Source organism: Balaenoptera borealis, assembly GCF_965194805.1.
Source record: "Balaenoptera borealis genome assembly, chromosome: 18".
Taxonomy (NCBI): domain Eukaryota; kingdom Metazoa; phylum Chordata; class Mammalia; order Artiodactyla; family Balaenopteridae; genus Balaenoptera; species Balaenoptera borealis.
The window spans coordinates 20,798,505-20,824,860 of NC_138877.1; the positions used below are offsets into that span (position 1 = coordinate 20,798,505).

The 26,356-nt window shown below is 40.4% G+C and overlaps 1 protein-coding gene across 2 annotated transcripts in view; it reads left to right on the forward strand.

Moving 5' to 3' along the window:
- LOC309615683 (uncharacterized protein) overlaps positions 1-26,356 on the forward strand; it is a 342,582-nt gene that overhangs the window by 93,896 nt on the left and 222,330 nt on the right. The window contains exon 2 of one of the 2 annotated variants that reach the window (XR_014236961.1): positions 16,481-16,670. The gene's annotated coding sequence lies outside the window, so the exon portion shown is untranslated. Of the gene's footprint in view, positions 1-15,054; positions 16,671-26,356 lie in introns of those variants that run through there. The other variant, XM_082365745.1, reaches the window with a different exon arrangement.

The following is a 26,356-nucleotide window of genomic DNA, read 5'->3' on the forward strand; positions in this document are numbered from 1 at the left end:
CATCACCTCATCACCTCATCATATAGGCTTCTGGAATTTTGGCCAAGGGGAGATCACAAACTATTTGATGCTCAGTAAAAAGACTACATACAAAGACTGTCTGAGTCTAGACATCATTGGATATATGCTACACCAGTTCCCCCATCACTTTTCCTGTCACTGAAATCATTCTAACAGTGCTGGTGTGTGGTGTGCATGTGCACGTGTGTGTATGGGTACATGTGTGTGGCAGATTCTCACTTGTTACTCATAACGAGCCCCCCCCTTTGGAGCAGTACTGAAGAAATATGAACACCTTCCCTGAACCCTGAAGCATCATTTATCTCATCATATTTCTTGAGTATCAAAGGAATACTTCTCCCCAGTCTTGTTGCTCACTGGCTCCTGGGGTTGGTAGACCTCATTTCCATGGAGGGAAGGAGTTCAATCCACTCTCTTCATGTATACCTTCCCCTGCCTAAAAAATCTCGGGGATATCCTCTTTCACTTCCTCACCATTTTCCCTTTCCAACATCCATTTTCACTCTTCTCTGTCCATTTTTTCCTCAATTTTCCCTCAGATTTCATATGTTCCATTCAACCAATATGGGTCTTTCTACTTCAACAAGTCTTTCTTGAGCCCAAACTTCATTCTTCCTTTGTTGGGAGCTATGACTGAAAAAGCCAAGGCCCCTTCTCTGTGGAAGCTCCCAAAGCACTTGCTTTTTATTTTATGTTATTTATTATTTACTTGTTTATTTTTTATTGAAGTATAATTGCTTTACAATGTTGTGTTAGTTCCTGCTGTACAATGAGACCATCAGACTCAAATCTTCTCCAAGCTAGGTAACGTGCCACCCTTGATATGCCCTGTGTCTGCCACTATGCTTACCACCTAGTAGGTGCTCCAAATAGTTACTCATTAACCTATTCTTAAACTTTTTGTGCCTCAGTTTTCTCTTGTGTAAAATGGTATTAATAATAGTATTTACCTCATTGTGTGGTTGGGAGGAATTACGTTAATGTATGTTAGCCTAGAGCACAGTGAGTGCTATGCAGGTGTAAGATGTCATCACTATTATTCCACACACTGTCCCAGGCCTTGGTGTACAGCCTGAACAAATCAGAAATATAGTCTATTCCTTAAAGAAATTACATTTTAGGGGAAGATAGCTATTTAACAAATAATAATAATAAGGTGCAATAAATAAAGAAAGAAAGAAAGAAAGAAAGAAAGATCTTTCTATTGTCTTAAATTTCTCGGCATGTCTACACACCCCATTTCAATTGTTTCAGTTCAAAACTTTCCTGTATTCTATGCAGGACAGATATCATTCTTCCCATTGTGCAGATGAGAAAATCAAGGCTTCAGTGGAATATGTGAACTTCCTAAGTTTTTATACCTTATACAAGTGCTCTGACTTCAAGGCCAGGGTTTTCTCCACTGTTCCAGGCCCGTCTTTCCAACCCATGCCCTCTCTTCTGGGATAGATAAACACATGAAGCCTCTAGACACACATGACCAGAGTGCTGGATGCTGTCAACTCCACTGGGACAGGCTTTTATTTAAATTATAAAAGGGATGTTTTCCTATAAGTTTGTTCATACAGGCGGATTATATATTATTTATTTATTCATTTTGGCAATGTGATCTATGACTATTTGACATCCTTCCAGAACAGTAGAGGATGGTTCCACTGAGTGAAAGCAGCTCCTTTCTCCTGGAGGGACCAGTTGGTCCTTCAGGGGAGTGTATTTGGCAAGTTTTACACTGCAGTTTTCACTTTCAATGTGTTTCTAGATCAGTAGTCTAATTAAACTATGTGGAATCTTATTAATTCATGACATAAACTATGACAGCTTCAGCTAATTGAGAGTAAGTCACAGCACTGATCTTGTTAAGTACTTTTCTTGTTATACCCCAAGTGAAGACCACAGGAGCAATAATAATTACTTCAACTTCCAAAGATTTCTAAGAATAAGCATATATTTGAACATTGTTTCCAAGGATAATATATTTCAAACATGCTACCTGTGTTATCACTAAACAAAAGGTGTAATTAGACATTTATTTCTGTACCTAAGGAGCTATTTTGAGAGAACATACTTAACTCATTCAAAGTATATTTCAACTTGGAGCACAAACCATAGTGACATACGAAATAGTCTTTTTTTAAAATTGAGGAATAATTAGCTTAAAAAAGACCTACAAAAACAAATCCAGAACAATTAACAAAATGGCAATAAGAACGTACATATCAATAATTACCTTAAATGTAAATGGATTAAGTGCTCCAACCAAAAGACATAGACTGGCTGATTGGATACAAAAATAAGACCTGTATACATGTTGTCTACAAGAGACCCACTTTAAATCTAGAAACACATGCAGACTGAAAATGGGGGGATGGAAAAATGTATTCCATGCAAATGGAAATCAAAAGAAAGCTGGAGTAACAATACCCATATCAGACAAAATAGACATTTATTTATTTATTTATTTATGGCTGCGCCGCATGGCTTGTGGGATCTTAGTTCCCCCACCAGGGATCAAACCCGGGTCCTTGGCAGTGAGACCACAGAGTCCTAACCACTGGACGGCTGGGGAATTCCCAAAATAGACTTTAAAATAAAGACTTACCAGAGACAAAGGACACGAAGATATAACAATTGTAAATATACACGCACCCAACACAGGAGCACCTAAATGTATAAGGCAAACGTTAAAGAGTGGATATCCTTGTCTTGTTCCTTATCTTAGAGGTAAATCACTCAGTCTTTCACTGTTAAGTTTGATATTGGTTATAGGTTACTTGCAGATCCCTTTTATCAAGTTGAGGAAGTTTCCTTCTCAAACTCCAATATCTAGTTTGTGAGAGTTGTATGAAAGGGTATTGCATTTTGTCAGTTTTTTAAAACATATTTATTTATTTTTTGGCTGCGTTGGGTCTTACTTGCGGCACACAGGATCTTTCATTGAAGTGTGTGAGCTCTTCATTGCAGCGCACAGGCTTCTCTCTAGTTGTGGTGCGCGGGCTCAGTAGTTGTGGCATGTGGGCTTAGTTGCCTGGTGGCATATGGGATCTTAGTTCCCCGACCAGGGATTGAACCGGCATCCCCTGCATTGCAAGATGGATTCTTAACCACTGGACAACCAGGGAAGTCCCCTGTCAATTTTTTTTCTTTTGCATCTGTTGAGATAATTGTGTGGTTTCTGTTCATTGTGCTATTGATATGGTATATTTCATTAATGCTGGGGATAGCATTGTAGATTGATAGTTTTTTTCCCCCAGTATATTAAAGATGTTGCTCTACTCTTGTCTTGCTTGCATTTTTTCTGAAAAGAAATCTGGGTTCCTTATATTTTTTTCCTGTAGGTAGCATGTCTTTTTCCTCTGGCTGCTTTTAAGATTTTTCTTTATTACTGTTTTTGAGGAAATTGATTCTGCTGTGCCATGGTGCAGTTTTCTTAATGTTTCTTAAGATTGGGATTTATTGAATTCCTTAGATATGTGACTTTACAATTATTAATAAATTAGGAAAATTTTTGTCTACTAATTTTTCAAATATTGTTTGTCCCTCCTCCCTGCCAAGAGACTTTAACTACTAATATATTAGGCTGTTGGAATTATTATCTTTTATCTCTCTTTCATTTTGCATAGTTTCTATTGCCAAGTCTTCAAGTTCACTAATATTTTCTTCTGCAATGTGTAATCTGCTGTGAATCCCTTCCAATGTATTTTTCATCTCCTACATTGTAATTTTTATTTCTAGAAATTTGTCTTGCATCTCAAAAATATTTGGGTCATTTTTGATTAACTGATTTTTCTCCTTATTATGGATTGCATTTACTTCCTTGTTTAGATACCTCATAATCTTTGATTGGATGTCAGATGTTGTGAAATTTACCTTGATGTTTTTGTATTCCTATAAATATTCTTGAACTTTGGTCAAGGATGCAGTTCAGCTACTTGGAAACTGTCTGACTCTTTCAGGCCTTGCTTTTAAGATTTGTTAAGCAGGATGGGGGCTGTCCTCAGTCTAGGGCTAAACATTCCTCACTATTGAGGTAAAACCCTTCTTTATCCTCTATCCAATTCTTAAGTGAATTATGAGGTTTTCCAGTCTGGCTATTGGATACAGGTACTATTCCCAGCCCTATGTGAGCCCTGGATATTGTTACCTGTAAGCATTTTAGGTACTTCTTTTTCAAGCCTTGGGTAATTTTTTTGAAGGAGGTGAGAAAGCAAGGCGTGTGGGTATTTGGGGCAGGAATATTTCAGGCAGAGAGAACAGCAGAGGTGGAAAAAACAAAAACAAAGACAAAACTCCATGTAGGAGGATGCCTGGTGAGAAACAGTAAGAAGGTCACTATGGCTAAAGCCAAGTGAGACAGGAGAGAATAGTAGGAAATGAGGTAAAGAGGTAGTGAGGGGTCAGATAGCACAGAGCTTGGTCCATTGTAAGGCCTTAGCTATTTTTCCTCTGAGAGCGATGAGAAGCCATTGGGAGGTTTGGGCTGAGGAGTGGCAGGACTGAACAAATATTTCATAGCATCACTCTACTTTGTCGAGAAGAGATAATAAGGAGCAGATAAGGAAGTCAGAAGATCAGTAGGGAGGCTACAGCACTTATTCAAGTGAAAGATGATGGTGGACTGGACCAAGGTGGTAAGAAACAGCTGGGGTCACTGATGTTGGAAAGTGGACACATGCGGCACTTAAATGTCAATGTTGGGAAATTGAAACCATCACTGTAAATATTTTTTTTATTTTTAGTGAACTCTTAAGTTCTGACATTATGCTAGAAGTTGGGGACCCAAGGAAATGCTCACTTAGAAAGAGGGAGAAACTGAGTGGATGTACTTATGCATTTAATTTTTATTTCATGATGCCACCATTTCAAAGTAATGATTTTTTTCAAAAAAAAACTTATTCAGTATTATGAATACAAAAAAAAAACCCTGACTCAAAATAAAGTTGCAATATGAAATAAGAATGTAATCTTTGAGCAAGGCATCAGGGTTTGAGTTACTTAGTGATTCTTTCGTTTTGAGTTTTTAAATAGTGAAGCTTCATGCCTCAAGGAAAGTTAATAACCAACCATTTTAAAGATGATAATTAAGATGGTCAGAAAAATAATACCAATATTATAGCTTAGCTCTGGTCTGAAATTTGAAATAAATGACCCTAAGCATAAGGAGATTTAAAAGTAAATTCTCAATTTATCACTATTCTGGATGAATATGAAGGCCCAATAATTCAGAGGGGGACTATTTAGGCTTTAGTAGCTTTGTGAATCAATATTTCTTTCTTTGTAAAATGAGAACATTGAATTAGATTTTTTCTTCCGACTTCAGTTATAGCTGTAGAACTGGCAACATTTGTTCTTTCTTGTTTCAAAGAAGAGTATGCTAAAGAATATTCATGGTGACATTCACCATGCTTGGATATTCATAAAATTCATGGTAAATGTATAAGAACACTGGCCTACATATCTCCTCTGGTGGATACATATTTTCAAAACAGAAGCATGTCTTTTATTGGAATTCTGTTAAGCTTCAAATCATCCATTATTTTTAAAATGTAGAAATTCCAATGACTGGTTTATGGTAGGCAGGATTTTATTTTATTTTATTTTTGTGGGGGGTGGGGGTCACACCATACAGCTTGAGGGGATCTTAGTTCCCTGACCAGGGACTGAACCTGCGCCCTCCACAGTGAAAGTGCAGAGGTCCTAACCACGGGACCACCAGGGAATTCCCATGGTAGGCAGGATTTTTTGCTTTATAAAATCTGATCTCTGTTTTTACCCTTCAAGTGGAGAGTTGCAGTGAAGGTAGCTTGAATGAGGTGCGGTCCTTCATAGTTGCCAGTTTCAACCTGTCCAGCTGACCCCTAGGTCCTAGTCTGAGCGTAGAGCTAATAAAATGACATGGCAGCCAAGGAGTTCCCAGCTTCCTCATATGGCAGCTGCCATTTGCGAGAGGACCTGTTGTTCCATCCACATCAGTTTTCCTCCTGATCCTGTGGGAACCAGTTTGGTTCCTTGGATGCCGCAAGGCTGCTTCAGGGCTGGCCTGATTCCCAACTCCACAGTTGTGAACTGGCTCCCAGACCGCTTCAGGTCTTTCTCAGTGCCCCCTGATATACTCAGCCCCAACCTAAGTAAGGGCATGACTTGCTCCCCAATCCTGGTAGGAGCTCCAAGGTCAAGTTATTGTCAGCTTCGACCCTCACTGAGAGATACTGAGAGATGCCTCAGTTATACTCCCCTTGTCTCCCTGGAGAAGCTGTGTAGGCTGGATAGAATAGAATAGATAAGGATATATTGAAGGTAGATAGGCAGATACAAGGATAGTTGATAAATAGACAGGTAGATAGAATACTGAGAGACAAACTGCTGAGAGATCCCATTCATGCCAGAACAAAAGCAGGGTGAGCCAAGATCCAGTGAGTGATAAACTGAACAGCGTTAAGATAGGAGTAAAAGTTGTACTTGCACGTGTACCACTTCTAGGGCCCTCATCATGTGGTAATGGCATTATAACGAGAAAAACCACAGGCAAATGAAGTGAACAGTAATCCAAGGAAGACACATAAAATCTTGCTAGCTCCAGTTTGGCGAAGTCTGGGGAGGAGTTTACATTACATAAGGAGGTGGTGTCAGCTAGGATAGCCTGGATGATATTGTGGTAATAACTCCCAAATGTCAATGCTAAAAACAAATAAAGATTTATTTGTCAGTCATGTTGCATGTCCTTTATGTGTGTCCAGGAAGTTCTAGTCTTATATTTCACTCAGTTATTTTTGTTGGACTATTACACAGAAATTGCAATGACATGAAACACAATTATGGTAAATCATTAAATGTAAGGAAAAATAGGAGGCAAAATTGCATTTTATAATTTTAGAATAGAAATTATAATATAAAACTCGTGCATAGAAAAAGTCTGGAAGAAATAGTTTGAAACGCTGACAATAACCCTATTACTATGGCAGATCTATGAATGAGTTTTGTTATTCTTGGGTTTTGATGTTTTCAGTGTTTTCTCAACATGTGTTAATTTTATAGCAGACAAATAAAATGGAGTGTGTTATTTTAAATAAACAGATGAAACTAGCAAAGGAAGCTGAAGACCAGCTGTGAAACCAGATAGATATATGTATAAATATATAGATATAAAAATGTATAAACTTCTTTTAATGGTCATAAATGGCGACATGTAATTCTTTTTTTGTTTGTTTTTGTTTTTGAAAATCTCTAAACCTATAGCTATAAAAGTAATTTTTACAGTTGTAATTCCAAATCCTGAAAATGCTATACCATAGAGGTCATAGGTGGCTGAGAGGACCTAAGAAAGACTGATTCCAGAGGATGGGGTCCAAGGAGGAGGGATTCTGAGCTAGGGAGAGTAGTTGTGTGTGTGCTTGGGGAGGGGACGGAGAGGAGTACGGTGAAGAAAACTGGTCAAGATGTGGTGATAATGCCTAGAAGATGGGCTGTTGAGAGGCAGTGAGGAGCCCCAGCTCACCTCTACAATGTTTCCAGCAGAAATTAGGGCCGCAAAAGTGAAAGAACAATTTGTGCCTTTAAGGAAGTAACAGTGTTGGAAAGAGTGTAAGACGCGGGTAACAAAGTAAGGTGAGTGCTAACAAAAAAGAAACATCAATGTTTCCTCATATAATGCCCTGATCTTTGACTTCTAGGTGTGTAGATTTTTCAGCAAAGCATCTGTCATTTTGATAAACCTAATTATTTTAACTATAGAGAAAATTTTTTTCTTTTTTCTTTCTTTTTTTAAAAAATTAATTTATTTTTGGCTGCGTTGGGTCTTCGTTGCTGTGCGCAGGCTTTCTCTAGTTGTGGCGAGAGGGGGCTACTCTTTGTTGTGGTGCGTGGGCTTCTCATTGCAGTGGTTTCTCTTGTTGCGGAGCATGGGCTCTAGGTGCACAGGCTTCAGTAGTTGTGGTGTGTGGGCTCAGTAGTTGTGGTGCACAGGTTTAGTTGCTCCACGGGATGTGGGATCTTCCTGGACCAGGGCTCGAACCCGTGTCCCCTGTATTGGCAGGTGGATTCTTAACCACTGCGCCACCAGGGAAGTCCCCAAAGTCTCTTATTTGCCCTTTTACTTTATTTGCTATTAATCATGCTTTTACTGGGAGATAAATATATCTATACTTCTACTAGACAAGGTATAAAAACAAAAGAATGAAAAAGAGAAAACAAAATGTCCGTATCTCACAAATCTGATTCTTCGTTCGTTACCCAATCTCTCATTCATCTTGTTCAGAAGTTCTGCTTGTATGATTCTGCCATCTTTAATGACTACCTTTTGCTTATTTAAAAAAACCCCAAAACTTAAAAGGAACCCGAAATTGTGTAAAATAAGTTAAATCTACATATAAATGTTCATAATAACCTGTCTGTAGCACAATCACTATATAACAGAAAGACTTTTTGTCTGAATACAGAAGTGAACATGTTTTATATTATTATATTTGAACAATAAAAAAATTAAATGACAATATTCATCTGCAATCCTGCCACCCAAACTATCTTTCCAGTTTTTTTTTCATGAATATACATAACATGACTATTTATTTTAGAAAACTGGGATTATACTATATAGTACTGTGTCCTGTTTCTTCATATATTGTGACCATTCTATGTTATTCTGTGTTTCACAGTTATAATTTTTAATGGAGGCATAGTACTCTATTATATGGAGGCATTATGATTTATTCAACTACTCTACTATTGTGGTTTTTCAGGGTGTTTCCAAATTTATATTTTAAATAGAAATTATTTAACAGGGAATTTGCTTCTTTGCTATTCCTTCAAAGTAGTTTTTACAGCAGTTATAAAAAACATCTTGACTAAAAAAAATAAAGACAAATATTTCTGAGGATTCAGAAAGACCTGAAAGGGCATATAAATAATTCAGTGGGAACAAATTAATTAGTGCCCTCTATCTAGTGTTTCCAAGTTCCATTCATTCATCTTTGTAATGCACTGATGAAGATTACAGAGTTTTGAGTTAGCAGACTGAAGTTCAAACCTGGGTTCTAACATTTTCTACCACTGGCCAATTACTCAGTCTCTCTATAGTGGAAGCATATTGGATTATTTGCCTAGTATCCATCCACAGGGTTGTAATGGGTGCTGTATACACATTTAATATGACCTAACTCTGACCACAGTTCATTAGATCAATAGATGCTATCCTGGGCTCATGAGTTTGTTTTCTTCTTTCAGATATTTTTTCTCTATGTGGCTGGACCATAACACATCCACTCAGGAACCATAGGAGCCATGTTTTTCACTGTGTGGATAGAGATGTAAAAGGCACACATTTGTTGTGAACTAGGTCCAGAGGCATTAACAGAGATGATGGATATAGAGATGTGGTTCTAGTTCAATCCCAGTTCCCACCTACAGTCCTGCCAAGACAGAAATCTGGATGGCTCTGGAGACACATTTATTTCCTTTTTGGTAGCATAGCCAGGAGCTGGTCTGGGTTAGCCAGAGAAAAACGTGCGCACACCAGCCACTGCGCTCTGAGGCTCTCCCTTTGTAACAAGGCCATTTCTATGAGCTGGATCTTCCAGTGTCACAGAGTCAAGTGGTTATTCCCTGCCTTCTGGCCCTATAAATATGTGGATCTTTATGGGGCCAGGCCTCTTCACTACTGGGACTTTGGTCTTGGTGCATGCAGATCGTCTATACCCTACTCAACCTGTGGGATGTTGAGATCCAGGGTGATTGTTCCCTTTCTACTACTTCTCCACTTTCCTTGATTATCCCTATTTTATATTTCACTTTGTGATGCTAGTGGTTTGTATTCACAGCTCCTTTGCATGACAGTTTCTTACTTTGAGATAAGGAGATCTATTATAAATAAACCCTTTTTTGTACCCTTAAGTTGATTCAAGTTGGCTTTCTGTTATTAAAAAATTAAAGTGTCATAACTACATAACTATAGCCTCTCTAAGCCACAGTTGTCTCTTTTAAAAAATGGGGCAAACAACGCCAATTGAAATAATAAACGTAAAACTATCGGTACACAAAACACATTCAATGAATTTAAGCTGAATCCTTCTTGAGGGATCAATATTATAAAAATATTCAAATGATTGAAGGATCTTGGAAAGAAATTACTTTCTATTCGTGTTCATTTAATTTAGTGACTGGCCAGATTCAGGCTGTATAAAGATTTGCAAAATTCATTTTACCCTTTGTTTTTAATTCTGTTTTATTTGACCTTTTTCTCTCATCATTTACCCTACTTTCTTGGCATTACTTTTCTATTAGTTTTAGTTTCCAACTTACATCTTGTCATCTATTTATTACTATATCTTTTTAATATTTATTTGACTAATTCTCAAATCTCCTTATTTTTCTTCTAACCTTCCTGTGCTGCCCACAAACTATACTCAATAGATAAAACAATATATAACTTTATTATTTCACATATGAAGCCTGTACGTGCGATGAGTCTATAGTTGCTTAAGTTTGAATCTAAACAAAATGCCAGCGACCCACATCCTTCCCACCTTGCCTCTCCACCCTCTTTGGTCTGCTGGCTTTGTCCTGAAGAGGCTGTCATCCTTTCTGATCACAGATGGCTACTGCTACTCTACTTGCCACGTCACAGAACTACATCCAGACAGAAAACAGGCCTTCTCTTCATTTGTGTCCTTTTCTAACCAACAGATGCTTTCCTAGAAGCCCCCAGAGACTTTTTCTCATGTCCCAGCAGCAATGGCACAACATAACAGGCCATAAACCAACTGTTAGCAAGGGGAATAGGATGTACGGAACTGGCTTCGGAAATAAAGTAAATAATTTTACACTAATGAAAACAGGCTGTCCACATTGGGACCCCTTTGGGAATATAGAAGACGAAGCTGAAATAAAAAGATGTACAGAACTTTTAATCACCCAGAAGCTGTGGTGCTGCCCCAAACAAAGCAATATACTCTCACAGCTCTTAGTTTGGCCCTCAGTGTTCTAACATGATTGTGTGAGTCTTTTGGCTCAGGTTTAAATCTTGGCTTTGTCAATTACTGCTTTATGATATGGGCAATTAACTCAGTTTCCAGATCTGCAAACAGGGAAAACTATAGTGCCACATTCATAGCGTTGTTTTGCATGTTAAGTGACTTAATGTAAGAGAAGCATTTAGAATAGCGCCTGATTGTAGGAAGTAATCCATACATTGTACACACACTCACACACACACATACACACATGCACGCACATTTATTTATTTATCCATTTATTCATGTTTACATATATTGAACCGAATAGCAGAGAATCAAGATGTCATCAAGGTATTGCTACTTTCATGCTGAATCCTCAATCATAACTCCTTTTGGGCTTAGGTCAATTTCCCTGGAAACAGACTCTGAGATTTGCTTGCTGGAGGTTTAATGGGAAGTGCTCTCAGAAACAACCCCTGTGAGTGGCTAATGGAAGCCGGAATGGATAGAGGCGAGCACTGGACCGTAATGAAGTTGCCTTAAAGGCCTTGTCTGATACCATGGGGAACTTTGGAGCTGGGATAGCCCTCCCGAATTGTCCCAGATTGAGACAAGGGCCTTTGTACCCCACACATTGCAGAATCATTCAGTAATCAGGCTGCAGGGAGGGGCTGTAATTCGGGGTGAGGCAGACTCTTTGGTGAGGGCAGTTCCTGTAGAAGGATGCAGTTATGAGCCAACACTCCTAGCATTTGGGGATTCCAAGAGTGCCTCAGTCCTGAGAGGCCGGGTTCTGGGCAGACCTCCACAGCCTCTGCTATACCTTCCCTGGAAAATAATTGCTATCGTTCTGTGTGGATAGAATGGACGTGCACAGCTAATGGCATGGGATGAATTGCCTAAAGCTTCTGACACTAAGGCTTCCAGCTATAGAGAAAAATCAGCCTCAGGTCAATGCAGTGCGCACAAGCGAGCCCAGAACAGCTGAGCTGACACCTTGCTGGGGGGACCATGAGGTTTCACCTACCTGTTCCACATGGTCCAGGACTGGAAACCTTGACAGAGTCAGGATGCCCTGGTTTGGGACAAAGGAGCCATCATATTCTGAGAAAGCTGTAATACCTCACCGAGAGAGGCTGGGAACGCAGAAATGCCAGAGCACGATAGATTTAATCGTCAGAAGTCAAAATTTAGATAATTGTGGTTAATTATTGAGATTAAGCCTCAAATTTTACCTTGAATGCTAATGTCCATTTCATGTCTGGAGCACACTTTTTAATTAAATCCCTACCTCCTTCCTGGCTTTTTAATTAAATCCCTACCTCCTTCCTGACTTTCTCAACATTTAGATCCTGAGAATGATAAAGACGTTATGTGCACAAAGATACGTTGAAACAAGGGCATATTTTGAGTTGCTAAACCTATGCAATTTTGCACTTGTGCAATAGACGGCCTCCATTAAGTGGCTAATAAATATTTGCAAAACTAAAAGAAAGTGATGGAAAAGCATTAACTTTCTGCTTCTTGAGTCACAGAGTTGATGACACAGTTAATTAGAAGACAGCTGTGGTGCACAAAACATGTGGAAGTCAAGGCTGGCTTTTCATGTTTAAATTTTGAGAAGTACCTAGTGGAATAGCCACAAGAAGGAGAAAGTGAAGAGAATTAATCTTACTGAAGTAAAATAAATGAGTTGAAGGTATAAAGAATTGATTATCGGGAGATGGAGCAAAGAAGGTCAGGTGATAAATGCTCAGACTTTCCTTAGAACTCTCTTGCTATGCAGACTTGGAGATGCCATATAGTTTTTGTGTCAGGGGAAGGACTGGATATGTCAACAGAAGACTGGAGTCCTAACAATTTCTTTCACTTGTTAACTGTGTGATCTGGGATAAATAATGTCATCTCTCAAAACCTCAGATTTGTCAGTTGACAAACTGAGGTGACTAGTGTAATGTAGGATATGTGGTCACTAAGATGCCTTCCTATTTATATTTATATGTGTACATTTTTACATTTACTTTCTAAAGAACTAGCGAGAGCATCAAATAGGACTCTCCTATCACAAATCAAATTTCAGTGAGCATATCCTGTTGGGTATAACTTCCTCATCTTGAATTAGAACTTTACTGTTTGTGATATATGTGCTCTGGGTGGAGTGTGGTTCTGGCTGCTTCTTTAGATCATCCAATAATTCTTAAATAGTAAATATAACAGTAAAGTACATGCTCTTTGGAGATCCTAGAGGTACGAAAGAAGACTGAACACTAAGTAGTTTAAAAAATCATTTTCCTGATTTAAAAAATATGTCCAAGGACCTTTAGAAACAGTTCTTATATTTTAATTTCCCTAAAATTTCCCTAAAAAATGTTCAGACACTTTTATTTAAATGTAAGAAAATATTCCAATTTGATTCAAGTTGAATCTATTGGTGGGATGTCAATGTGTTGTAGGAAAATCGTTTTGCATAGGGAATGAAGCTGCTTCTTGGGAAGACTTTGAACTTTAGGGAAAGAGAATCAGTTATGGTAAGCTTGGTCCAATAACTGACAAATTAGAAAGATGAGGACATTTTGAATAAAGAACCTGAAATTTAGATTTTGTTGGAGAAGGTCATCGAGAGGATGTGACTGCCAGTTGATGTACGAGTTGGACCAGGGCAATTGGAGGCTCCTCAACGCCCCCTCTGTCCTTGGAATGTGCATTCTGCTTGCCTTCTCTGCACTAGAAGCTGCCTCAAGTGTAATGTGTTGTTGAGACCATCTGACATGACTGAACCCAGTTAAAGCTGCTATATAAACTTTTAAGATTCTGGCAGGTGGGTGCAGACAGAGATCTATTTGTTTTGCAGCTGCCCAAGATCAGCCTTGTATGTAAGTTCCCTTGCTTATTAAACCTTAAACCTGCCACCTATCAATCTGAAGTGCTCTGCCTTTTTTTTTTTTTTTTTTTTTGGTCTCTCCCTGCACTCTTTTTACGAGGGCCAGTTTGTAAACCAACAGATTTATCTCTGGACCACATTTGAGTCCTAGGGAATGGGAGAGAGGCTACAGGTTAAAAATAAAAAATCCAAACACCATAATTTGTGGGGCAGAAAGCAGCATGCTTTAGCATGCCTAGGGGCATGGGAAGAAAGCCCTTGGAACTCCCAATGGTAAGGTGCCCTTTTGAGGTTCTGTTGGGAGCCTTGAAAGTACAATAAAGGAATCTGAGTCAAACAAGTGGTAGTTCAAAGTACACATGCCCAAGGAGAGGCAAGACGTGTTTTGGGATCTCCCAGAAGTAAATGGGTAAGACTGTGAGAGAAGACTCACAGCAGCAAATAGGAATGAGAGGGAGAAAATTCAGTTTGCTATCCTCAGAGTAACTCCATTTTAAACCCCCCCGAACACCAGAGTGAACTGTCAGGTGAGCAAGAAATAATTGTGTGGTTTTTATTTTATGTCATTTCACTGTATTAAGTCACTGAAATTCCAGGCCTTATCTGATATGCCAGCTAGCAAACATCTCATTAATAAATATGCCCAAGTCTCTGTGGCCTGGGGAAACAGGTGACATACCTAACTATAATACCAATTGTTTGTGGGTTTTTTTTTTTTTTAATTAATTTTATTTATTTTTTGGCTGTGTTGGGTCTTCATTTCTATGTGAGGGCTTTCTCTAGTTGCGGCAAGCGGGGGCCACTCTTCATCGCGGTGCGCGGGCCTCTCACTATCGCAGCCTCTCTTGTTGCGGAGCACAGGCTCCAGACGCGCAGGCTCAGTAGTTGTGGCTCACGGGCCCAGCCGCTCTGCGGCATGTGGGATCCTCGCAGACCAGGGCCCGAACCCGTGTCCCCTGCATCGGCAGGCAGATTCTCAACCACTGCGCCACCAGGGAAGCCCCCTGTGGGTATTTTTTTCTTTCCCTCTTTTACCTATCTTCTGTATGCATATTTTTTACTTTTAGGTACTCGCAAAGAATGAAACTCTTAAGATTACAAACTAGAGACTGATGGGCTGGATCAGGGCACAGACTTTATTTTGTCTGGCCTGTACAGTTATTGTCTGGGTTCACTGTCCACACACACACACACACACACACACACACACACACACACACACACACACACACACACACTTATATCTTGCTTCTCTGGAAAAAGCAGAGCATTTCCTAACACTGTTGGCAGCGCTGAATGGAGACCACCACCCCTGTAGACAGAGCAGGGGATCTCTCTCCATTTGTCACCAACCCCACTTCCCCAATTGTACCATGGCCAGCCCCTCTCCTCCACTTATGTTTTCTGCCAGGTCCTGGGGCCCTTAGGACTTATTAGCCCTTTTCTTTGGAAAGAGTACTTACATTTTCTGAGAGGTGTTCTTTGGCTATTTTGTTTCTCTAAATGTTTTCTCCCAATGACTCTCAGACGCCCTTCTAAGCTCTTCTGGGCAGGACAGGGCCCTCTTCTTCCTTTTGTTTAACTGCAGCTTCTGCAGTTCTAATGGGCACAGAATCAGCACTTTGTCTGGAACCTTAAACTTGTTAAGCTTCTCCCTTAACCTGCTTGGGGGACTTCTGTCTCCCCAAAATGACCACAGTGGAGTTTTCCTGCTGCATTTCTTTCTAATCCATTTCCAACACTTGTTCAGATATAGAATGTGCAAAGCAAGGAGCATCAAGATGACAGAGGCACCAGGAATTTTGACCCTTCCTCTTGTCCTGGGATATAAACTGTCAATTCCTGCAGACCACGGCCTGCTGCGCTAACGCTGGGAAACAAGGCAATGAATTGAACAATGCAATGATGGGGTGTTCTTTCTCATGGAGAAACTGAAAGAAAGACCACTCTATCATTTGCTCTTCACTAAGACAGAGAAGGGTGGGAAAGTGCAGTCTGGAGTGTGGATTAAGCTTCCCTTTGAGGATAACTAAGGTGGTGAAGGGTGTTTCTTTAAAAGTTTGGAAAAAGTAAGGCTTGGCTTAAAAACAAGCACCTGAAGTGGGGATTACATTTGGTAGCACATAAATAAGATGCTTTAAAGTAACAACTCATGGGAACAGCCTGGTATCCTTTATGGCCTAAAAAATCTGATGAAGTCGTTTAAATTCTTCTATTATTATCATTTTCGTTTAATTTGTAGAGAATCACAACAAGGCAGTCCCTTTTTCTCATAGTTCTCTCTCTTGATGACCTTACTCAAATCTGAGTTTTTTTCTCCTGAGTCTAAATGAATGCATCAGACCTGTGTTAAGTCAGGGTCAGTTGAGAGAAACGGGCACTATTTAATGGAAGTAATTTCAAATGCCAGCAAAGTTCTGCTTGAGTTTTCCCCATTTCCATCTAGCAAGCTAATTCCCATCTGGCTTCGGTGGCAGCATCTGCCCTTAAGATGACCCTTTTCCCTCTCAGGCCAGAGTTGTGTTCTCAACTGTGTTTTGGGATTGGATCTCTCCTGGGTTGCCCTCCTGACTGATATGCTTTTCTATGAGTAATATAATCATTCACAGGGTTTTTTTTTTTCTTTTTCTTTCAGACTAGCTGGGTAATTCGAGTTTCATTTTCCCTTTCTGGATATTTAAAGGCCAGCCTTCAGATCAATTTCATGCATTTGGTCACTGGTGAGGCCAATTCCTTGAGCAGCCTATTTGCAGAACTGGTTCTTTGAGCTCCACCCTGCTCCATCAGCCAGGCCCCTACGTGGCAGGAGTAATGTACCCGGCAAGGTAAGTCTTACAGCATCTAATGAATGGTGGGGTCAGTCTCACTGATGAATTGGTATTTCCAGTGCCAACTGGGTAATGATTGGGGTTTCCACTGAGTATCTAATGTTACCAGTTTGGAAATCTCAGGTATTAACCAAACTACTTCCGACATATTCCATCCTCTGGCTTTCTTCCTTTCTAAAAGTGTACAGAAATAGAACAAATACTTATTTTGCAAGCACTGTAATGTGGCAATGGGAAGAGATGGTTTTCTGATAGCTCAGGAATTAGACGATATTTTTTCTACCTCTATGTATGATAGGCGACAAGATTAGGAAGAGGAAAAGCAACTCTGACTACATTTCTCATGCTGTTTTTGGTAATAAGCAAATATGGGGTTTGGATATAAGCTAATTTAATATACATTTATACTGTTGCACATATGTTCCTATTTTTGTGCGTGTTTTATAGAATTTATCTCATCATTTGGTAATCACAACTCATATGCGTGACTGTAATGAGACACTACAATTGACTGAAAACAGGCAAAATCCTATATATGGCAAACGAATGTGATAGTCCATCCAATGTTTAGTGTATCGTCACCTACAAAATCCTGTTTGGGAAAATGTGAAATTTGGATTTGTATATGCTTTGCTCTAGGTCTGGGAAAAATAGGCATGTCCTCACTTTAAGCATGTTTCTCAGAGTTTGTCTTTTCTGATCGGCATACCTGATTATTAGTAAAATTAAGGTGTTTGAAAATGATTGCTGGAATGTTTGCAGTTCATGACGGGAAGGATAGGAAGAGTCTAGGAAGCAAAGAGGCTTCTGACTAATATGATCAAAGAGAATAAAACCCTCCATTTTCTGGCTTCCGTAAATATCAGTGGTCACAGAGGCAGCCAGAGAGTTGAGACAGCAGTTGCAAAGGTATTGTTTCCCTCTTCCTTGGAATCCATACATATTTGGTAACTCTATTTTTTAAAGGAGTAATTGGACTATGTAATATGGTGATTTGAATGTTCCTTGAGGATCTGTCTTTGGTACAAAACTTTTATATAAAAGTTTTCTGTAAAACTTTCACTTTATACAGAGATTTAAATTCAGATCTCAGAAAAGCTAAGGTATATTCTTCTTCTGAATTTCACTCAGTTAATACTCTAGTGAGAGTATTAATGAAGCCGTGACAGTACAGTCTCATTAATTCATATTAGCTAATGAGAGAGCTCTGATAGGCACCTCCATGTGCTTTTTTTTTTTTTTTTTTATATTGGTCTTCTAGACTCAGTCCCTTTCTTTTCTTTGTTTTTCCCAGAGGAAGTATTATGGTAAGAATTTCAAGCCTGGTAGGAGAGGTGGCCCGTACTAGGGATAAAACAGAAAACCAACTTAGAGAAAGGAGGTTTCAAGAACTCATAAGCATGCTTCCTGTTCGGGTTGGAAAGATAAAATCAGTCACTGGGTGACGTTTTTTCAGCTTCTGATCCTGAGTTCAGGAGTACATGACATAGATGGAAAAGCATCTTTCAGCTGAGGTTAACTAATAATCATAACAGTAATAGTAAATATTATTAAATGCTGACCATGTGCCAGACACTGCCAATCACTCCCTCCGGACTATCTTAGTTTTACAACAGCTGTATGAGGCAGGTACAATTATTCTATTATATAAGGAAACAGCTTTAGAGAGATTACTCCATTTCACTGATTCTGAAGCAACTTTTTTTTTTTTACATTTTATTTTCTCTGATGTTTTGTCACAGCTTAAAACTGATAAATTTACAATCGCTGTAGCCAGCCAGCAGTTGCGACAGTTGTCATTGTCTGCTTGGTCATCCACATCAAGAGTGTCAGGATGAAAACTTGCAGAATGTGTGTCAAGTATTTGGAAGAAAGTCCCAGAGGCAGCAGTGGGATTTTAGCCCTCATGAGCCGAATAGTGGTGGGGACGGTGAGAGAGGAAGTACATTAGACTTGCGTAGTATCTTTCCCAAAGTTGGAGTTAAAAGTAGGCCAGCTCTGCAGTACTGTAAAGCCAGCACCTGTGGCTTTAGTCCTCTTATGAAACACTGCACTATCTGTGCTCTTGATAGTGGAGGACACTGGACAACACGGTGTGAAAAAAACACGGACATCTATGACTCGAGTCTATAGTGACTCCAAAGAGTCAGATCCTACATGCGAACAAGTTTCAGAAATACCTCAACCAATTTCTTTCACATATATTTTCCTTTTAACATATATACACAGAAGTGATCTATGATAAAAATCTATGGCTAATGCAATTTAAGTTGGCTCTTTCATTAATTCTAAGATAAACTGTTTCACAGATAAAAAGTATTATGTCATAGTTTACCATCACTAGTGTCTTCAGTTCAATCAAATACAGTAAAAGAGATAAAGCTCTGTCTGGCTCCAGAGACCAAGTTCAGAACGTGAGGCCATAGCGTACTCACTAATATGATTTAAAACATTTGTTTGTTGCAGACAAGCATGGCAAGACCACTAACATCTCTTTGGTGAATACCTCCTGAGACAGAAAAGTAATAATAATACTAATAATTATCATAATGCTATGTTAAATTTATGGTGCACCTTACAGTTTGCATGGCTCTTTCGCTAGTTTAGCTTGTTGACTCCTTACAACAATGCTATGAGGTAGGAATTGTTATGATCTCTTTATTTCATGTAAAAGCAGAGTGCCAGATGCTCCTCACATATACTTGCTGAGTTCTGCTGGATTCTCCGGTAAAAGGACTCAGAGTGGAAATATTTGTGCAAGAAGTTTATTGGTCAGCTCTCCTAGGAACAATATCCACTGGGGATGGGCAAGAACAGGACCAGGCAGGGGGGATAAGTTGAGCTGCAGTGAAGTTTGTAATAAAGGCCTCAGGTGATCCCATGGAGAGAGCTCTGGAGTTGGGGTGGCCATTCAGGGTTGTAATTAACTGAGCCAGTGTGGCAGGCCTAGGTACCCCTGCATTAAGCAGCCATTGGATGTGGACTGTACCCAGAGGGGACATATGATCTTGGGTAAGGCCACTACCTTGAGTTGATAGCAATTCCTGAAGTGGGTCTCAACTCTGAGCCACCAGCTGTCAGCACTTTTGGCAGCTGTGCTCATGGGCATCTGGCATATCACAGCATCCACCAGAACCTACACCTTGTGCTTCTTCTCTGCACTTGCTTTGTATAGTAAGGCCACTCCATCTGAGAAGAGCTCCTAAGGATTCCAGTAGGTCTCTTTGCCTGGGAAAGCTTAGAAGGAGGGGAATAGTCAGATGAACCTGGTCCCTGCTTCTACAGAAGGAGATAGTCTCCATCTCCTCCTCTCCTACGCATTTCCCTCACCCTTGGCTAGGACCTCTTTCTTTGGTCCAGGTGGCTTACCTGGCGGTGACACAGTCCTTTATCCCTGAGCAGTCTGAGCCCCTGGCCACCATGCCTGTCTCAGGCCACGGCCGCTATACTTTGCTGTCTATTTACTATCAATGCTGGACAAGTGAGTATTAGGATATACTGCAGTGGATCATATGGGTGATCAAATATCTGCCCTTATTGTGTAACAGCAGTTCTGTCTCCTTCTAATGATCTATCACCCATGATGATAATCTATCACCCATGATGGTCTCTTGGCTTGGGGACCCAAAGTGCCTGGGTGGCAGATATAGCTGACAGTTTAATGGGACCCTTACTGTCTTCCCTGGTGGAAGCATTCCCCCTATAGCAACCAGCACTTAAATTCACAGAGCCTGGAGTTTGGAGAATGGGAAATAAAAATTCTTCAGTGAGATATTTGAAGTAATGGAAAGCAAGGATACTCCTGATCCTACCCTCTGTTTCTGTAACAAAACCTCCTATCATCCATCCTAGCTTACCGAGCACAGCCTTCACTTATCTTCTCAATGATGCCGGTGCATTGCTCACCAAGATTTTGTCGTGCTTGGAAAATGGAACTCAAAGAAAGTAGCCACGGTGGACCTGAATAAAGAAACTTAAAATCTCTGCAAGATTGGAAGCTATAAAAAATTTGTTTTATAAGTAAGGTGTGAGGATATTTTGACAGATCTGCATATAAGGAAAATTTAAATATACAAAGTACTGTATTTGTTTGCTCTTACTTTTCCAGGTCTGAATTATTTTGTTTGTTGAAATCAGGGGTCCACAAACAATGGTCCTCAGGCCAAATCCAGTCTGTTATCTGTTTTTGTAAATAAAGTTTTACTGGAATGCAGCCCATGCCATTTGCTTACATATGTCTGCAGCTGCTTCTGTGCTGTAATAATAGAATTGAGTAATGGAACCAGACTGTATGGCCCACAAAGCCTAAAATATTTACTGCCTAGTCCTTTTCAGGAGTCTGCCAACCCCTGGCTTAGCTAGCTGACTTGTGATTAACAATTCATTTGGTCATAAAAGTAATAAGTTTGGTATATTTAGAAAGTTAGTTGTAATTAAGAGCTTTTATTTGAAGGTAACATAGCAAGGTTTTTTAGGAAAAAAATATACTCTTTCTTGTAAATATTTTACTTTTTAATTTATTTTTATTTTTATTATTTTTTTAGTTTGGCTGCATTGGGTCTTTGTTGGGTCTTTGTTGCTGCGCGCGGGCTTTCTCTAGTTGCTGCGAGCAGGGGCTACTCTTCGTTGCCATGTGCAGCCTTCTCAATGCGGTGGCTTCTCTTGTTGTGGAACATGGGCTCTAGGCACGTGGGCTTCCGTAGTTGTGGCACGCTGCCTCAGTAGTTATGGCTTGCAGGCTCTAGAGCGCAGGCTCAGTAATTGTGGCGCACGGGCTTAGTTGCTCCGTGGCATGTGGGATCTTCCCGGACCAGGGCTCGAACCCGTGTCCCATGCATTGGCAGGCAGATTCTTAACCACCGCGCCAGCAGGGAAGCCCCTCTTTTAAATATTTTGAGATACATCTCCAGTCCTAGCTGTCTTAGAGATTTCTGGAATGTTCCTCACTTTCTAATTTCCGACTCTTGGCCTGTTTGGTTTGGGTATTTATTCTGTAGCTTGAGCTCATGTCCCACTCACCCTACCCAGAGCTTGCTAAACTGAGGCTTCTGAGTTCTTGCAGCTTTTTAAATCTTTTTCCGCTGTGCTATCTTTTTAAACACAGTCAAGAGCGTCATCTCCACATTCTGTGCCTCCAGCACTGAAGTTGCAGGGTCCTGGCAGGGACTTGCTTCTCTCATTTGCTGGGAACATTGGACGACAACAGTGTGGATATAAAATTGTGTCTGGCTTCACTCCAGGATCCTTTTTTTCCTCTCCTACGGGGACCAGTGAGGTCGTCAGGGCACATCTGGTACTTTTCACAGTTGCTTGGCGAGGGGCTTCCAGAAACAGGCTCTGTGGCTGGAGCCGCAGCTCTCAGCTCTGTCTGCTGCTCCGACTGAGTCAAGCGATAACACCGTCGTCTAAATAGCACTTAAAAGATTTGCCGTCCAGGGTTTTCGGAAGTCCCGAATGAGCAGATTAATATCAGAAAAGCCCCATTTTCCAAGTGAGAACTGAACAAAACAGTCACCCTTCTGTCCTCCCTCACTAATGAATCTGCTGTGGCTGGTCCTCCTGTTAGGGATGAAGGTGGATTATTTTTCTGACCATGAGGGAGGATGGGAGAGGGCAGGGGGAGGGGCTACTGTGTAGTCTTCTATTATAAGAGGGTCTGTTAAGGAGAGGTTTCTTGCCCTCTCCTTGAACTCATTTGTTTATGTGCAGGTGGGGTCATTCTGCGTGGCTCTTCCCCAGTGCCCTTCAGGGTAGAGAGGACACAGTATGGAGTGCAGGGAAGAAAGGTTTGGATGCTGAAATTAGAACAAGGGGCGAGGAAGGGCAATGCTTTGTAGGTCCTGCCGTGGCTCCCGAGTTCCCCTGTGCTATCAACATTCCATCCGTGTTTTGCAAAACTCTTGGTGCTTTGCAGCAAGTATATCGCTCCAGGGCTTCTGTCACCCAGAGATACTGCATCAGCCTGACACTGGAGCCCAGCAGGGCCCCCTCTGTCACCAAAGCCTCTGTCTGAATGAAACCACTCTAGAAAACAAGGCTCACTTTGGGGCAACTTAATTTTCCCTTAAATAACCTTTTTTTTGTGTCAAATGCATGACAGCTGAAAACCTTAAAGAATTCAGGTTATTATTATTATTTTTTTGCTCCTATCCAGGACAAGGAATTCTAATAACAGCCTGGCACATAGTAGGCTCTTGATAAGAGTTGCTTGCTGTGCGAGCCTTCCTACACATGTCCTGAGGACTTTGTAGATGATGCCATTATTTTTCCTTTACGCTTTGCTGAAGGTTGGCCAACGGCTGGAGGATCACAAAGTTTCTGGAAGCAGGAGAGCACAGAACGTCCCTGCAGAGATGGGAGTGTGCTCAGGGATTGTTAAATCCCCACCCCTTGGCTGGACTTGCAGGGAACAAGTCCAGAGGACAGAGGAGACATGAAGTCCTCTGTCTTCATCTTGTACCAGAAAGTTGAAAGTCCCAAGTCAATTGAGCAACTTGGATGAGACAGCAAGGAGATAATCCACAGTAAAAGGAAATCTTTGCAGATACCTAAGCAGGTGTGGGAAAGAGAAGAAGGGCTCTGACCTGCTTGGAGGGGCAGGGTCGGAGCTCTGAGGAGTGGAGGACATTAGTGAGGTAGCACATCTCCCAGGACTTGCATCAGGTGGCCAGGTTGTTTGAGAGAACAAATATTTACTGAATTCCTCCTCTCTGTGTGTGAGGCTGTGGACAGACAATGAGAAAGAGACAACGTCCTTGGCCTCAAGGAGCGTATAATCTAGAGAAGAATCTCAAATAAAATCATTTACGTTATGGCTCTTGGCCAGATTAAATGAGTGAACATTGGTCTGGTGTTATTTTGGATTTGTGTGCTGAATTACACATACAGTTTTTAAGCATTTGTCCTCAGTCAGATCTCCCGGTAGCCTATTTGGCAATGCTGAGACAGAGTAGAGCAGAATAACTGAGGGAGGTGGCGCGTTCCCTGCCCCCTGGAGAGCCAGCCCCGGGCTGGTGGGCTGCTGTGTGGATGTGGTTCAGCTACAGATTATACAGCACTAACCTCCAGGGGCTGCCATTCCCCTTCGAGGTCGCCTGCTTCTCAGTATGTGCGTGTCTTTGGGACACTGATCATGAATTCAGAACCTCTCCTGGGAAGGAAATTCTGAATTACAGATGAGAGAAAGATCACGCATTCAGGAAACGTTTCAATTCCAAAACTAAAGACTGAAGAGCTGTCTGGATGTGAAGCACTGATGAATCTTCATTTGAGCACATATATTTGCTAGAATATTGAAAATACCAACGTATTAAAATTATAAAATTCATAAAATTCAAGCAAAGTGCCTCTTGATGTCATATATTAACTGAAAGCTGACGTCGATACCATTCGAACTGATATTTGATACCATTATTATCAAAATAAAAGGCTATTTCTCTTCCAAAAGGAAGGGTGACAAAAATTATCCTTGCAATTGATACCTGTCCTTGTCAACATTAAGGGCAAATTTTGTGTTCTGTTTGCCGGACAAACTGGGAAAGGACAGTAAAAAAAATCTCATGAATTTATTGTATGTTGTATGAAAAATATAATAGTCCCTGAAAGCTTAGCAATCATAAAATACATTTTCCTTTAATTCAAGCTAATGACTTAAAGCCCGAGTCAAAAGTCCTTGAAGATCAATCAAGAGGGACACATGTAGCCTGGCACAGTGTGTGATGGCAAACGGTCCCAGAAGTTCAGGGTAGATCATTCTCTAACACCAAGGCTGACTGGGACTGTGGTGACCACAGAAGAGACAAGAGAAATCAATTGCACAGGAGCCCAGAAACCAAAGAGCCAGTAGAGTTCCATGGTGACTTTCAGGGAGCTTTTCCCAAGTGACTTCATTTTGCTTTCCAGGAAATATGACCACTGAGGTAATTATTCTAATGCACTGTATTTGTCCTTCTATCGGAAATAGTCACCAATTACATGTGTTATAAACGTCCCCTATTTTTTCCACTTAAGAAGACAGAAGACTTGAGGAATTTAGCTTTTTTAGAGAGGATAGAATATTCCTAGATAAGATGCAAGACATTATCTAAGAAAGGAACTGCAAAGAAACAAAGTGAGAATCAGGACTGAGATGGAAAGAGGAAGGATATTCTATTTGTACAGGGAGAGAAAGTTACAAAGGTAAAAATAGTGTCCAGAAGAGAAAGAAAGAAGAAATTGTGACAGCACAAATAAATAGTGTATTATGCCAGTTTAAACAATTAGAGAAAGCCGCAGGCCATTGCTAGTTTGAGAACTCTCAGTTCTGGCCCTGGGATAGGAGTTGCTGCTGTGCGCGGCTCAGACGTGGTGACTCACGTGATTGGCTGTCCTTCTGGGCTGAGTATCTGAGCTGTAATCAGTACCCTTAAACTCATCCGGTTGCTGTAACTGCTGCCCACTCCTAGCTCATGAGTGAATAACTGATGCCAACAGAACTCTGGAAAGAAGCTTTATGTTCTGGGTGTGACAATCATTGTATTTGAGGACATGGTTCTTACATATTTTCAGCTCTTCTTTTAGTTAAAAATTGGGTCTTTGGAAAATGAAGAAGAGCTTAGGAAATTGGTGGGTGGCTTCATAGATGGTATGAACTGTGGCTTGCTTTTATAGTGATCATGTTATCTATTGATCGATAGGTAAGGTAGTCTATTCATCAATATTTATGGAGTATCTACCTTATGGTAGGTGCAAAAAATACAAAATAATTAAATAAGACACACTTCTTTTTTAAGAATGAAATTTAGACAGATGGGTAAGAGAGAAGTAAATCTAATAATACACAGAGTTATAAAGGATACAACAGTGCCATGCCCAGGGTGCTATGAGGACATAGAGAAAGGGTCATTAATTCTAACCAGAGGCTCATAGAATGTTTCCAGAGAAGATATGTATTGAGCTGAATTGGCTAGATATAATGTGGGAAAGGACATTCCAGATTGAGTGCATAACATGTTTATAACAAAAAACTCCTGCGTTCCTGGCATCTCAAGTATTTTGCCATTGCTCGAATCGTGAGAGTCTGGGAGGAAGGGAGGTGAGAGATGGGTGGGTCTCAGAGGGTTTTGGGGACTAAGCTATGGATTTGAACTTCAGCCTGAAGCCTATGGGGAGTTATTAAACAATGTGAAGCAGGGGAATAATATGATCATATTTGCATCTTGTGAAGTTCATTCTTGGATAATGTGAAGAATGGTTTGAGCTTGGTCCCATCAGAGCCCTGAAGATGTGACTACTAGACCCAAGAAAAGGAAGGGGGTTCTTCTCATGAGACTGAGAATAAATAATACATTTGGTCAGAGGTTCTCTGATCAAGAATGCTAAAAATTCATTTTGAGGGAGCGAAGGAGAACCACTCTGTTAGAACTAGAACACTGAATATAATGGAGTACAACAGATGGGTTGTGAGAAGAGTAATGATTGTGGGGAGATCCTCAGATAAAAAGTAAGAGTAAAGATCAAACCTTTTTTTTAGTCAACAAAACTATGTATTGTTTTCAATTCTTCTTTCCCTCACTCCTTACATTAGCATGTTCTGTCAGCTACTCTGCCAAAATACATTCAGAATCTGTCAATTTCTACCTTTTTTTCACAGTTTTTGCCCTAGTCCAAAACACCGTGAACTCTCATTTGAACATATGCAAAAG